Below are 15,559 nucleotides of genomic sequence, written 5' to 3'. Positions count from 1 at the left end.
GACAGCTGCCTCTGTAAAGGAAGTGAAGCCAGACCCCAGGACTGCTCCCCTGCCCCCTGCACTTCTCCTCACAGATGAGCATCCCTGCACTCCCTGTCACTAGGCAGCACGTAACAGCCAGATTCCTGTGATTGCACATCACCCTGTGTGAACATGAACTGTGCTCCCACCTGCCTCATTTCCTGGCCCAGGAGCCCAGAGGTCAACCTGCTTCTGGTTCTCCTGAGTCCACACGCAGTGCTCACACATTTGGGAGACCCTTCAGTGAACCTTAGTGCATGCAGGGCACAGGAAGGGAGGAGGTCCAGTGGGGACAAGCACAGCCATCTGTGAAGATCTTGCTCAGGCGGATGGTCTCTTGCATCTTGTTTTAGAGTCCAGGATCCTAATGACCAATGACAAAATGATACTCCTGAGGCTCCTGCTCAAGCTCCCACCAACTGGCTCTCGGTGGCAAAGTCCTCTGGAAATTCCCTGCAGCCCCCCAAATGCCAGGACAACAGACAGGTTGTACAGGCTGCTAGGAAGCCAGCACAGCTCCAAAAGCAGATCTGTTACCCCCAGGGTAGCAGGAAATAAGTTCTGGCCCCAGTGTCAGTGTCATGTTGAAACCCTCAATACACCCATTCTTCTCTAAGGAAGCTTTGAGGACATCACCTTTGTGCTTGGAACTAGGGACAAAGAGATAAACTAAAGCCATTCCTGCCCTGGAGGAGACCTGCCTGGGGAAGCAGGTCAGTGAGCTCAGACACTTCCCCAAGGAGCAATGCTCCCAATTTACTTCTTTTAACTTTCTAAAATGTATGGAGATTTTTCAGTAGAGGAGATGGCTTTAACAGCTTTTTAAGATTTGAATTTGCTTTTTGTTGATAGGTCTACTTTTGTCTTGGTAACAGTATTTCGCAGTGCATTCCTGGTGTCTCAGGTGTCTCAACTTTGTCCTTGGTTCTGAGCTGCCTGAGGCAGACAGAGGGACCCTCTGTTGGGAGGATGACGGAGAAGGGGTCAGTACCAGCAGACGATGGGGACGCCAGGGCCCAGGGAGGAGAAGACTGAGGGTCAGCAAGGCGGGGGTCAGAGAACAGAGAAGCAAGAAAAAGAATATGGAGGAGCAGAAAAAGAATATATCCAGAAAAATTCCAATATTCCAGAACATATTCTTCTAATGTACATATATTTATTAATAATATATTCTGGGCATGGTGGCGCACACCTGTAATCCCAGCATCTCAGGAGGCTGAGGCAGGAGGATTGTGAGTTCAGAGCAGCTTCAGCAAAAGTGAGGTGCTAAGCAACTCAGTGAGACCCTGTCTCTAAATAAAATATAAAATTGGGCTGGGGATGTGACTCAGTGTCTGAGTGCCCCTGAGTTCAATCCCCAGTAACCTCCCCCAAAAGAATATATTCTTCGATATCAATGAAAGATATCTCCTTCTACACATGCTATGAATAAAACATTCATAAATATTTTCTGGAATGTTGATATTCCTATGAATATTATAAATATATTCTTCTGATGCCCTTTGGTCTCCTCTTTTCTCTGAATCATCACACCAGAATTAAAGAGATAGGAAAAATCTTATTTTAATCTTAATGATAAAATGTTCAAATCAACATAAGATAAACCAGTCTTAAATTAGTATAATCCAATAGCATGTAGATACCTCACATAAATATTATTAATTGTATTTTACTTATCACCAAGCAATGAATTTCTGTAAGTCATTGTTACATAAATGCTTCCTAGAGGCATTACCCAAATGGCATAACTATTTTATGTCCACAATTCACTTCTGTTATTTACAAACAGAATTTTAATCATTTACATAGCACATTTATCATTGAAGATTTAACCTTGAGATACAATCTAACATCCATAATCTGATAATTTGCAGCAGCAACGTGGGAGAGAAGTGTTTTTTAATCACTTTTCATTCGAGTGACCTTATGTTTAAAAAACAAATCAATAAATTGGAAGTTCTAAGTCTCCAAAGAGATTTTCAAATGCACACATAGAAGCGATCATAGTGAGATTTTTAAGAATCCGTCTTCGTGTCATATCTTGTTGTAATTGCTGTACAATTTTTCCCCCAGCAGATTCCCTTTGACTGCATGGGAATAAGATGAGTGTTTTGCTTGACTTCTTTGATGTCCTGAACTTTCCGCAGCTCTTTATTTTTCTCCAACCTGTTAATTATAAATTTAGCGTGGCATTTCTGTTTGATCTCTTAGACTCTCTTCATTGCATCAGTAATTTTATTCCATAGCTCTTGCAGGTTCATTTCTACGTTTTTCAAATTTAAATCAGCAATCCACAGTCAGCCTCTCACCTGTTGCTTTCCAGAATGCTTTAGTCCACCTGAATTTGTGAGGATTTCACTTCTTTTAAAAATATTTATGACATTTGTGTTTACAGAACCTGAAGACCTTGCAGTCCTTGCAGACAAATGTCCTCCTGTAGCCAGCGTAGATGGGGTCTGAACAGAAATAACATTTCTTGAGCAACATGTTGAACCCACATGAGACCAAAGAGACAAATGCTGAGTTTGAGAATGAAATATTTTTTTTGTATTAGTACTAAGCAGGTAAACAAACAAAACAAAAACCTATAAAAATATGTGTAAGGTATAAAAATAATGATGCAACAAAACACATGCAACTAAATTCAGATTTTTTTTTATTTGTTTGTTTTGGGTACCAGGGATTGAACCCCGGGCGCTTTAACAACTGAGCCACATCCACAAGCCTTTTTGTATTTTATTTAGAGACAGGGTCTTGCTGAGTTGCTTAGCACCTCACTAAGTTGCTGAGACTGGCTTTGAAATTGCAATCCTCCTTCTTCAGCCTCCCCAGCCACTAGGATTACAGGAGTGCATCACTGCACCCAGCTAAATTCAAATCTTAAAGGTGAACATTACCATGACCTTTGCAATCACCTCAGTGCCTTCCCTGACCCCATTCCATCTCCTTCCTTCTCACCCCAAAGATAACCACACTTCTGAATTTTCTGTTTTATTCCCCTGCTCTTCTTTATGGTTTTACCATATATTTGCATCTTAAAGGGTATTTTTCTTAGTTTCTCATGTTTTTAAATTTTAGATAAAAATTTAGAGTATATATGTTATATATGTGTTATTTAGAGTACATAGATATGTATATATATATGTAAATATATATGTTAGAGTACATATGCTTTTCTGTGACTTACTTTTTCATTCAACGTTATGTTCCTGAAATTCATTTTTGTTGACTCATAGAGTCCTAATTCATTCATTTTCTTGGCTGTGTAGTACCCTGTTTTATATAAATACATTAGAATTTATTTATCCACTGGGTCGAGGGCACTTAAGATGGTTCCAGTGTTTCTACATTATACACAGCATGGCTAGGAACATTCTCATATATGCTTCTTGAGGCACAAGTATATGGTGTTGATCTAATTCATTCCTTACAAACCACCATATAAAGTATGTATAATCAGCATCAGTTTATGAAGTAATTGAAGCTCAGATAAAGAAAACTGAATAAATAGCTAAAGATATGGGTCTATAGAAGTGCAATGCTGAATCTCCCTGAAGTGTCTTGAAGTGGTCTATCAGCAGAGAAACCCACCTGGCTCATACCCTAAGAAAAAAAGAGCTCCTCTCCGGACAGTTCCTTCCCCAATCCATCCCATTTCTCATAGCATCCCAGCAGTCTCCCTCTCAACCTCACCCTCCCTGTCTCCTTCCTCTAGACCCCTCAACCCCTCCAAGGTCCCTGTTTCAAAATGATGTTGACACCCACCAAGGAGGAACAAAGAGCCTCAGGCCTTCATCTCCCATCTTCCTATCTCTCCTTCTCTCAACCCCAAGCAGGCATCTTTCTGCCACCTCTGCCACTGTAGGTCCACAGTCTCCCTACCTCTGTGAGGACTTGGATCACTGCCCTTTTCAGCTATGGGTTCCAGGGTCTTTCATCCCTATTTCTACAGCAGTCCCAGAGAACCCAGTAGTGTGCAGCACCCTCTATCTCATGTTCTAAAAGACCTGTTTCATTTTCCTTTATCTCCACAGGGCCCAGCTCAGGACTTTGCAGAGAGTGAGTGACAAATATTTAATGAAAGGATCGATTGTCATCCAAACCACTTCCCATGGAGTGTCTGGATTAATTTCAGTTAATGTTTACTGATCTGCTTTGAAGTACCAAATACTATGCAAAACACTTCTGCTCCGGTTGAGCCTAGCCAATCCCTCCCTCTCATCTCCCAGGTTCAAGCAGAAGACTGACCCTGCATCTCTTACCTTGCTGGGCACAGTCTCCTTCAGAGACATCCTCAAATTCAAGCTCCTAACAACCAACATGAACATTTACATAGCTCTTTGTAAAGACACTTCCAGACCTATCTGAACTAAGCATCCAGCCCTTAGGTATCATAAGGTTCATTTTATAGAAAAGAAAACCAAGGACCAAGATCATTGATTCACCCTAAAAGAATTCAGTTCAACTTTTCTAATTTCAGAGCCCTTGCTTTCCACTACGTTCAGCCACTTGCACCTTGCTTTCTTCAAGGCAATATGTTTGGGGGGAGCTTTTAAGTCAGCCTTTGAGTGGGAGTTCTAGTTTCATCATTTAGTAACTGTGTGACCATCATCAAGTCACTTTGTATACAAACAGGGCAGTAATATCTACCTCAAAAAAGTATAGAGATGCAATGGGAAAAAAATGTGTATAAATTGTCCCAGACTCAGTCATCGTTCAGCAAATATTAGTCCCTTACCTGGTCCCACTGTCTTCTACCTGCCCCCAACCCCTGTGCAGATAATCCAAGAACTCCACATTCCTTGCCCTAATCTAAAGCGTGAGTCAGCACATGCACGCAGGAGACTGTTCACCCACAGAAGACAGGGACACCAAGTTCAACAGAGATGAATGCACATTAACTTTCTCATTCCTGGGCCCATCTCTTCATCTTCCTCTGGTTGGTTGGAGGCTTACTCTTTCTGGGACTTTTGAGAGCAGATATATCTGGGTTTGCTCATAGCCTAATGTGGTCTGCTTTAGCTACAGAGCATAATCTCAGCCCTTTACTGCATCCCCCAGCTACCCAATGACAAAAGAATTTGTGATTCCTTAAAGCCCATATCACCTTCAAGAGAATTTTTTATACCTGCTTTTCATCTCAGAAATTATCCCCTGCCAAGTAAATGGATGATCAGTCCAGCATCTAACAGACATTTCTGAAGACTGCTTGCCAGTTCCTGTGATACATACTTGTAATAATAATTACCATAATGACTGCAGCTGGCATTTACTAGGCATCTGTATTCATGCAATGGCATTAAATGCTTTCTACATATTATCTCATCTAATCTTTTTTCTGGTCTCTTCTTTATTCACTGAATCAATTTTCTATTTCAATCATCATTGAAATATTTCTCAGAAATATTTCTCAGAATTTCTGTGTGTTTCTAAACACACAGAATTACCAGATGTATTCATCTCTTGTTCTGTAGTCCTATTCAAAAAATTTTGTTTTGCTCAATACATACAGGGAAACTATTATGACAGATAACAGACAGACCAGTAGTGAATACCTTTAACAGTATGGACTGGCACATATTTAGAGGGCTCAGTTCAGATAACCATACGGAACTTGACAATATGCATAAATGTAAATACAGAGATATTCATAAAAGCTTGCCCATTCTCTGTAGATTCTTCTAGCCCTAGACCAAGAATCAAATTTGAAGACCCAGGACATAGAAGGTATTACTTCATGGAATAATACCTAGGAGGCATGAGGTACCCTGTGTGTGTCCCCAGATTTGAAGCTGGATTTTAGGCATTCACTTTTACTTCAGTCCCCTGAGAAGAAGCTAGTACCACTGGCTCCAAAAAGCAACCATGTAAAATTTCTTCCAAGTTCCTACCAGGTATGGTCCAGGCTGCCATTGCAATTAGTTTTGCTTGATATCCCCAATCTACTTGTTGGTACATTGTCTTCAGTACTCCCCAGCATCAAAATTTCTTTTCCTTTCAGTCTGAAAAACCAGCCTCTACCTCAGATCAAAGCCTGTCCAAGGAAAGACCCACAGAGCACTGCTAGGCACATTCCCACCCTGCTAAGTTGTTTATCTACAAATAACAGGAGAGATCTGCTGCGCCAGGTGTCCCTGACTCAGTCAGGCTAGGTGGGGATCCATAGCAACCCCCTAGCAGTCACCAATCAGAATGAGACAGGAAAATACCTGAGATGCCAGATGACCCTCCCATGAGTTTATGGTGGTTGATAACATGTTGGGAAACCATGTAGTTCAGCATGTACACCCCTCTTGGCTTAAACCAATCAGTTCAAATAAATCCCCCTCTTGTAGTAACCAATCACCCCTACCCAACTTGTTCCCGCTAGTGAATGTGCTAATCATGTTTTAGAGTTGTTATTTGATTTTCCCGCGGTGTGTGATGATTTACTAAGAGATGCTATGATGTATGTGAAGTCCCTGCCTTCTCCAAAGAATGTATAAAACTGCTGCAAACCCTGGGCTCGGGGCCTCTCAGCGTCACCAGCTGCTGTGTGTGAGCGCGGAGGACAGAGCTAGCTCGCAATAAACACCTCTTTGCTGTTTACATCAATCTTGGTCTCTGGTGGTCTTTTGGGGGTCCCGAATTCGAGCATAACAAGTCAAAGCACATCTGGAGGTCCTTATGTTCACACTTGGGTCCAAAAAATCTCCCCTTATTCAATTCTATGTAAAATGGAATTAAGAATTATTTTTAGAACAGATTGTACTTGCTAAATGTTCTACTGTTTTATTTAAATTGTAAAGCTAGGTTGTAACACATACACAGGTTTAAAAATTCACCAAGTTCAAAAGAAACTCAAAGTCTTCCTCTTACCCTTTTCCAGGTTTGGCTTATTCTAACTGAACTAAGTTCTGCCAGAAATAGCTCTCAGAAATTTGAAGACTCCACACCACTCTGCCTGCAAACCAGGTGCCACTGCATTTCCAAATTCAACATCTCTCAGACCCGGTTCCAGCATTAACAGAGATCCAGGATGAATTTATCCCTAGATCTGCATTCCTCTAGCAGGAACTTTGCTTTTTACTCAATACATTCAGGGAAACTGGTCTGACAGATAAGAAACATGTCAGGAACACTTTTGTTTTTGTTAGCTTTTTCATCAGTGTGACCCAAAGACCCCAAAATCCAAGTCCAACATCTCCTCTGAGACTCAAGGCAAACTCTCAGAATGAGCCTGGTTTCAAAGGTTCAGTCCATGGTAGCTGATTCCATAGCTCTGGGCTCAAGATGAGGCAGAACTTCGGGGGCAGAAGGGCATAGGGGAGAAAAGCAGCGCAGGACACGGCAACCAGGAAGCAGAGAGCCATCTCATCTAATCTTTACAATAAGATGTTGGTAAGAGGGACAACTTCTATTTTGAAGAAGAGGCAACTGAGAATTAGAAAGGCTTGGTGGTTGCTTAAGACCACACCTAGCCACACTGCTAGGGCTGAAAACCCTGATTCCAAAGTTGACTTCCTCCCCTTATCCTAGGAATCTCCAGTCTCCAGTTAATGGAACAAACCCAGGAACAAACATTCTATTCATTTATATATCAAAATGCAAATGTCCTTTTGTTTCAATATGAAAGTCCTCTGCTGGGGAGGAAGCCAAGGAAGCGGGTAAGAGGAAGAGTTTGAGTATCTTTTGAACTTGGTGAATTTTAAAACCTGTGTACATGTTAAAACCCAGCTTTAAAATTTAATTAAAGCAGTAGAACTTTTAGCAAGTACAACTTGTCATAAAAATAATTCCTAATTCTATTTTACAAAGGCACTCATTTCTGGCTTTTTTTTTTTTTTTTACTATATGTACATTACTGTTTTATAACCTGCCTTTTGTGCTTATCAATAATCAAGCCACGTTACATCTTTTCACTTCAGATCTGACACTACCGATGGAGTTCAGGTGCTTTACAAGTTCTCCATGCTACACAAATGCTGAGGGGCTGGGGATGTGGCTCAGCGGCAGAGCGCTTGCCTACTTATGCACAAGTTCCTGGTTTAATCCCCAGCACCGGGGGAAAAAATAGAAAAAAAAAAAGTTAAAGCAGGAATTTGCAGCGTCCTGCGCACCCCCAGTTTTTGGCTGAGGTTTGCGACTAGAGGCTGGGGGTGGGGGTGGCGCCGACTCACCGCAGGGCCTGCTGGGTCGTGGGAAGCGGCCACCGGGAACCCCGGGGCCGGCCAATCCGGGTGGTGCCTGCTCTGCTGACCCGGCTGTTGCCACCGCTAGCGCCTCTGCCTAGGCTGAAGCTGGGCGGGGCAACCTTCGAGAACAGGCGATTCCTGGCGGGGCTTAACTCTAGGGGTGGGCCTGGACACTAACCCGGCTCTGGACCAGTGCTCAGTGGCCCTTGGGAGCCGGTGTTCTGGATTGGGGCAGGGGTTGGGGGAGTTATAGACTAGGTCATGCTAGTACCAAGGCTTGCTAGACTCCAAGCGGGTAGAATTTTTGAGGATGGACTCCCAGGGAGCCAAGAGGCTTAGGAAGGAAGCAGGGTGCAGGCTGCATGTGGAAGGGATGGCCCAAAGGAGATTTCTGGGCCCCCAGTACCTCTTAAACGTGCTCTTAATGAAATCTCTACAAATTATTTAAAGCACACACAAAAATGGGATAATATAACTAACCTCTTTACACCCATTACCCAGCTCAGTCCTAACTGAATATTTTGCTCTTGAGTTTGAGGATTCCTAATCTGAAAATCTGCAATGCTCCAAAGTCTGAAATTCTGAGCAACGACAGAAGTAGGGCATTGGAGGGGTTGCACTCAAAATGTACATGCACTAAAAACATTGCAAAGATCATCTTCAGCTTATGTGTACAAGATGTATATGACATACAAAGGAATTCCATGTTTAGACTTGGGTCCTGGACGAGTATCTCATTGCATATATGCACTATTCTAAAACCTGAAAAAATCTGAAATCTGTAACACTTATGAGCCCAAGTATTTTAGATTTTGGATAATGGGTACTCAAACTCTATTTGCTTCAGCCCATTTGTTTTTTTAAGAGACAAAGCATTAGATACACACTTGAATGTCTCTGCAGAAGTCTTCCTAATTCCGATTATTCTTTCGCTATAGATCATTATCTTTTCCCCCCCTTTTCCTTTTTTCTTTTTCCATACTACTAAGTTACATCCCCAGCCTTAGGTTGTTATCTTCTTGAATTTGTAGTTTATAAATTCTCTGTTTTTATGTAGTACCTATATAAAATCGGTGTCTTGTCTTGCACATTTTAAACTTTATATAAATGGTGTCCTACTGTGCCTATTTTTTTCTCAATGTGTTTTGAGATTCATTCATTATAAATGACGTATATTATTTTATTTTGTGATTATACTCCAGTTATTTAAATATAATTCTGTTCAATAAGAAATCATGAGATATTCTTGTGCATGCCTTTATATATAGGTGGTGAGAATTTTTCAGGATCTATCCCTAAGAGTATATTCATTGAATCATTCAGAATGCATGTCTTCACTTTTGCCAGACATTATTCTCCAAAGAGAGTGCATATCAATTTACATTCCCATCAGCAATGTGTGAAAGTTCATGTTGTTCCAGCTGGTTGCTAAACTTGATTAATGTTATTTCCTTATTAACCAAATTTAAAATTTATCTCTTCCACTTGCTGTCTCCTTTCCTAGTATGAATCACTTTGCCTCTTAGCCTTGGTTGTCTTATCTGTAAAATGAGAATAGTAATTGCTAGGTGATAGTCACCTTTTATTGCTAGTTGACTGGGTGAATTAAATGAAATAATGCATATAAAAATGTTTGCTCAAATGCCTGGCTGCAACTTAACAAGCCCTCCATAAATAGTTGTAGTAATAACAGAAGTAATGATAAATGGCTAATGTGTCTTGAGTTCTCACTATTGGTTCAGGCATTGTTTTACTCTTATTAGCAACCTTAAGAAGAAATATAAATATATTTTTAAAAAATTTTTAGGTGATAGAGCCAAGGCTCAAACAAATTGTTCAAAGTCTTAGAGATAAAAAGAGGCAAATCCCAGGCGTGTCATGGAGTTTGGACTTCAGATATGGAGATCTTTCAGATATGGAGAATCACTGGGAGAGACCAGTTAATCAATTGATGGACACTGGTAAGTCAACTGATTGACCTATTTATCAATGACATCAAAATCTGTGCTACCCTGTAATAGTAATCATTATTTTATGTGGATAAGGCAAGGTAGAGGAGGGGAAGGAGGAGGGATTTGGAGTAGACAGCTGACTCACTTAGTATCTGGCTTTGTGCTGGGCACTAGGGACACAGTGGGGACCCAGACACATTTCTGGTGCTGAAGCTGTCCAGATCCTGCTTCAGTATTTCTCAAGATGTCATTATTGGACCACTTGACTCACAATGAACCAAGCTGTTTGCTCAATAGGTAGACTCCATCGAGGCTCTAGGGAGTCTTCCTCTTCAGGTTTGTAGTGGAACATGACAAGCAGCGATTCTGATGTGAACTTTGGGAGCCTGCTGCTAAAGAAGAGGAGTAACAGATGATCAGAGGCAGAGTGATAAGAGTCACAATGAGAGATGGGGAAAGAGATTCTGGAAGAAGCCTGGTCGGAGCAGAGACCTAAGGATCAGAAGATGTTAGTGATTGGCTGGACAGAAAGGAAAGGGGACTTTCAAGCTGAAAGGACAATGTTTACAAAAGCCCAGGATCAACAGAAGAGGCAGTATAGGGAAGAGAGAGTATTTTTGGAATGTGGTAGCAAGGCCTAAGCGGTGGGCAGAACCAAGTCTAAGACCCTTGCTGGTTGTGTCAGGGCGTTTGGACCCATGGTAGTGGAAAATCACTGAAAATTATTTGTTCACTTGGAGGGGGACGTGGATAGTTTCGAGTTTAAGAAAGAGTTCTCTGGCAGCCATAGTACAAAAAAAGAGGTTGTGAGATGGGACAGGACAAGACTTTCCTTGGGGCTACCGGATGCAGTGGCTGTGGAAGGAGGGAAGTGGACAGAAGGCCTTGGAGGGTTGGTAACTGATCTGATGTGCCTGGATGGGGGAGTCAAGTAACGTTAGCAACTGGGTCAATGGTTGTGAATTTCACCATAGTAAAGAAACTACTGAAAGAGAAACTAGTATGGAGGGAAAATGATGAAATCACTTTAGAACATGTGGAATTTGAGGTCCTTATGAAATATCCAAGCAGAGCTATTCAGAAGATAGTTGGAAATGCAGGTCTGTGGGAGATCCTGTCAGTTGCTCACTCAATATCCTTTCCTTCTGACCTCTTTCCTAACAGAAATCTTGGCTTGGGATGGCCATAGGCCCAGCAAAAATATTCACTCTCCTAGACTCTTGCCAGTCTTCCCGGACTCTCTGATTGCTCCTAAGAACCCTGTTCTGACCAAAAGGCTCTAAATGTATCACTGGGCAGAATTCTGGAGGGACTACTGTTTTTCTGATAACAATGGACAGGCCCAGCTGGTATTATTCTTTTGTCCTGGCCCTTTTTCCTTCCCTTGGCTAAACAGGATTGAGATGCTTGAGACAAGAAGCAGACATAGGACAAATACTAAGAGCAGAAAGATAGGATTCTGGCATTGTGCTGCTGAGCCATGGTCCTGGCTGTCTACCACCTGAGAAAAACAAAACCCTTATCTGGTTAAGGCACTGGAACTGGTTTTCTGTCACCTGTAGCAAAACATGATCCTAACTGATTCAAGAGCTAAAGCTCTGGAGACAGATCTAGTTTAGAGACAGAGATTCAGGTCAGCATCTAGATGGTAACTGACAGCTCTGGGGTGGATAGGAGAGAAGCAGGCACCCCAACATGCACACATGTGAATGACTTTCATGAGTTAAAGGACAGAGAGGGCTTAACTTATAAGCAATGTTGAAAGAAGGAATTTCTGTTCAAGGGGCAGTGTCTTTAGAGGACTTTGTTATTGTTGATGTTTCCATAACTCAAAACAAGACAATCAGTTTCAGGCTATTTAGAGAATATTCAATCCCCATGAAATTTATTTTGTAACAACTTTCCAGATGTTTAAGCAAGGGCTGGTGAATCTAATCATACATGTGGTGTCACCTCCCAGGGTGACATGTTTTGGGCTCAGGAGCTGACTCAGTAAACCTCAGTCCTCCTGTTTCTCACAAAACAAGGAAACCTGGTTTCCTCTGGAGGGCTGGTGCCAGGCTGCCCAGGACCTGCGTTGCAATTTAACCTGTCTGTTCCTGCCTTTGCCAAGATTATTTGCCACAGCCTCCTATTGGATTTGCCTGATCTTTCTCCTCATCTTGCCCCACTAAAAGAAAAAGAAAAAAACCAAACCCCAAAACCTATTTTCCCTCACATGCAAATTTGGGCATTTTATTTCCTTCCTTGAACACTCCCGCTGTCCCTGGGATAAACCCCACAGGCCTCAGTACAGTACACAAGGCGCCAACCTTTCCATCAGCTGGGGAGTTGTCCTTACTTCTCCCACATCTCAGAGCGCAGGTTTGGTCCCTCTGAGTGTCTGATTCTGCCTGCCTTTCTCCTGCCCTTTCAAGTCTTTGCAGGCTATTTTCCGGCCTAGAAATGCTTCCTCCATTTTGCTTCATGCCTTGACCAGCTACCCCAGCCACCAGGGCAGCCAGATTAATTTTCTGGCCCTCCCAATGGCTGGGACTGGCTAGAAATCCATCTCCTCCTTCTCCCTCAATTCTGTTTCTAAATTTCTCTCCAAATCCTATTGATTCTTCCTGTTAATCACCTGTAAATTTGCCTCTTCCTCTTCATCAGTACCGCTCCTCATAGGATCGCTGTAACAGTCCTTGGAACCTAACCCTAACCCTAAGCCTCCAGTCTTCCCCAGTTCAATCATTCTGTCATCTCTTCTGCAAACTTACCTGTGTCATCACTTGCCCCAAACCGTTTACTCTCCTAATGCTATTTACCCTGCAGAATTCTCAAGCCTCATTCTTACACTCCAGATGCTGGCCCGTAAGTTCTCTCTGTTCAGTACATCCCCTTCCTCTGAACTCCTACAAGGCCAGCTTGGCACAGAAGATAAGAATGTGACCTGGCACTGCACTGCCTGGATTCCTTGGCTCAGATGCTTATCTGGTTACCCTTGGGTGAAATTTCCAACTCACTCCATCAGTTTCATTATTTGTAAATGAGGACTAAAGATAGTTAGTACTCAATTCATAGGACTGTTAGAAAGGTGTTAAAAAGATCAATTCACTATTGTGAATTGAGCTGCTATAAACATTGATATGGCTGCATTACTGTAGTATGATGATTTTGAGTTCTTTGAGTATAAATCAAGGAGTGGGATAGCTGTGTCAAATGGTGGTTCCATTCCCAGTTTTCTAAGGAATTTCCATACTGCTTTGCACAGTGGTTGTACCAATTTGCAGTCCCACCAACAATATATGTGTGTATACCTTTTTAATCCATGCATAGAATAAGTGAGTCTAGTCAAAAGGATCTTCTTTGAACATTTTCATCACTTGGCTTCTAGGTTAATAGTGTTTTCTGGTTTCTCTCTAATACACAGGCTGTACCTTTTATAATATTTCACAATGGTTATTGCCAGTTGGTGGGATTCTGAGTGGTTTCTTTTTTCCCCCCCGTTTTCTTACTTTCTAGATTTTCCAAGATAAGACTTAATTTTTTAAAAATCCAGTTCTATTAAGATATAATTCACATACCCACATAGTTCAGTCATTTAAAGTGTACAATTCCATGATTTTTTTTCCTTTTCTTCACATTCGAGTTATTCAACCATTACCACAACCTAATTTTAGAACTTTCATCATCCCCAAAAGGTACCCTGTACCCTTTGGCAGTCACCGCCCATTCCTCCTTCCCTTCTCAGTCCTAAGCAACCACTGATTTATTTTCTATTTCAATAGATTTGCTCAAGAAAAATGGCATCATAATATGTGCCCTTTTGTGTCTGGCTTCTTTGACATAGCATAAGTTTTTCAAGGCTCATCCATCTGTATCATATATGCATATTTCATTCCTTTTTATTGCTGAAAAGTCATTCATTGTATGGATATACCACACTCCAACACATCCATCAGTTAATAGATATTGGCTTGTTTCCAATTCTTGGCTACTATGAATAATGCTGCTATGAACATTCTTGTTCAAGTTTTTTGGGGACTTATGTTTTCAATTCTCCTGGTATATACTTACTTAGGTGTGTAGAATTGCCAGGTCACATGATAAGTTAGTTTAGCACTTTGAGGAACTGCAAAAGTGTTTTCAAAGTTGTTCACCATTTAACATACCAGCAATACATGAGGGTTCTAATTTTTCTACATCCTTGCCAGCATTTGTTATCGTTTGTGTTTTTGATTATAGCATCCTATGTGTGGAAGTGGCATCTCACTGTCACTTTGATTTGGATTTATATAAATGCTAATGATGTTGAACATGTGTTTATTGGCCATTTTCAAATCTTCATTGGAGAAATGTCTATGCAGATCCTTTGCCCATTCTTTAATTAGGTTATTTGTCTTTTCATTTTTTAGCTGTGAATTCTTCATATATTTTGAATACAAGTCTCTTATCAGATATATGATTTGCAAATATGTTCTTCCATTCTGTGGATTGTCTTTTTGTTTTCTTGATATACTGTCATTTGCAACAAAAAAGTTTGTAATTCCGATGAAATCCAATTTATCTATTTTTCTTTCATTGCTTTATATAAAAAAATTGTCTAGCCTAAGGTTACAAACAGTTACTGAGAATTTTATAGTTTTAGCTTTTGCATTTAGGTCTTTGATCTATTTTGAGTTGAATTTTGTTGTGGCAAGAAGGGTTCGAATTTCATTCTATTGCACGTGGATATCCAGTTGCTCTAGCATCATTTGTTGAAAAGACTATTCTTTCCCTATTGAATTGTCTTTGCACCCTTGTTTAAAACCATTTGACCACAAATACAAGGGTTTATTGCTGGAGTCTCAAATCTACTCCATTGACCTATATGCCTATTCTTATGCCGGTACTACACTGTCTTGATTATTGCAGTTTTGTAGTAAGTGTTCATATTGAGAATTTTGGTGTTTTTTTTTTTTTCAAGATAGTGTCAGCTATTCTGGGTCCGGTACATTTCAATGCATTGCTTTTATTCTTTATGTGTGTGTGTGGGTGGGGGGGGAGGTTTTTAAGAGAAAGAAGAGAAAGAAAGAAAGATAGACATTGCTGAAGGAACTGTGTGATTTACTTTGATTTCTGAATGATTACTCTGCAGCACATCTTTTCTCCTGGGTGGGGGAATTTCTCCTTGATTTTGTCCTTGTTATGGTAGTTTTCTGTTTGTTTGTTGCCCACTGTTGATGAACACTGTGTAGTGTGGAATCAGACAAGACCTTATCTCCTACCTTGAGTCACCTGATGCTCAGAGGTTATTTCCACAGGAATGGGAGTGGGGAGCATGGTTCTCACAATCCCCCGTACACTCCTAGCAAAGCATTATCACATTCTTTGTTGTGATTGATATAGCTGATACACTGTTTTGACTGTATACCTCTTCAGCAATCACCTTTG

This window comes from Spermophilus citellus (assembly GCF_964194105.1).
Source record: "Spermophilus citellus genome assembly, chromosome: 2".
Lineage (NCBI taxonomy): Eukaryota > Metazoa > Chordata > Mammalia > Rodentia > Sciuridae > Spermophilus > Spermophilus citellus.
This window is presented reverse-complemented; position numbering follows the sequence as displayed.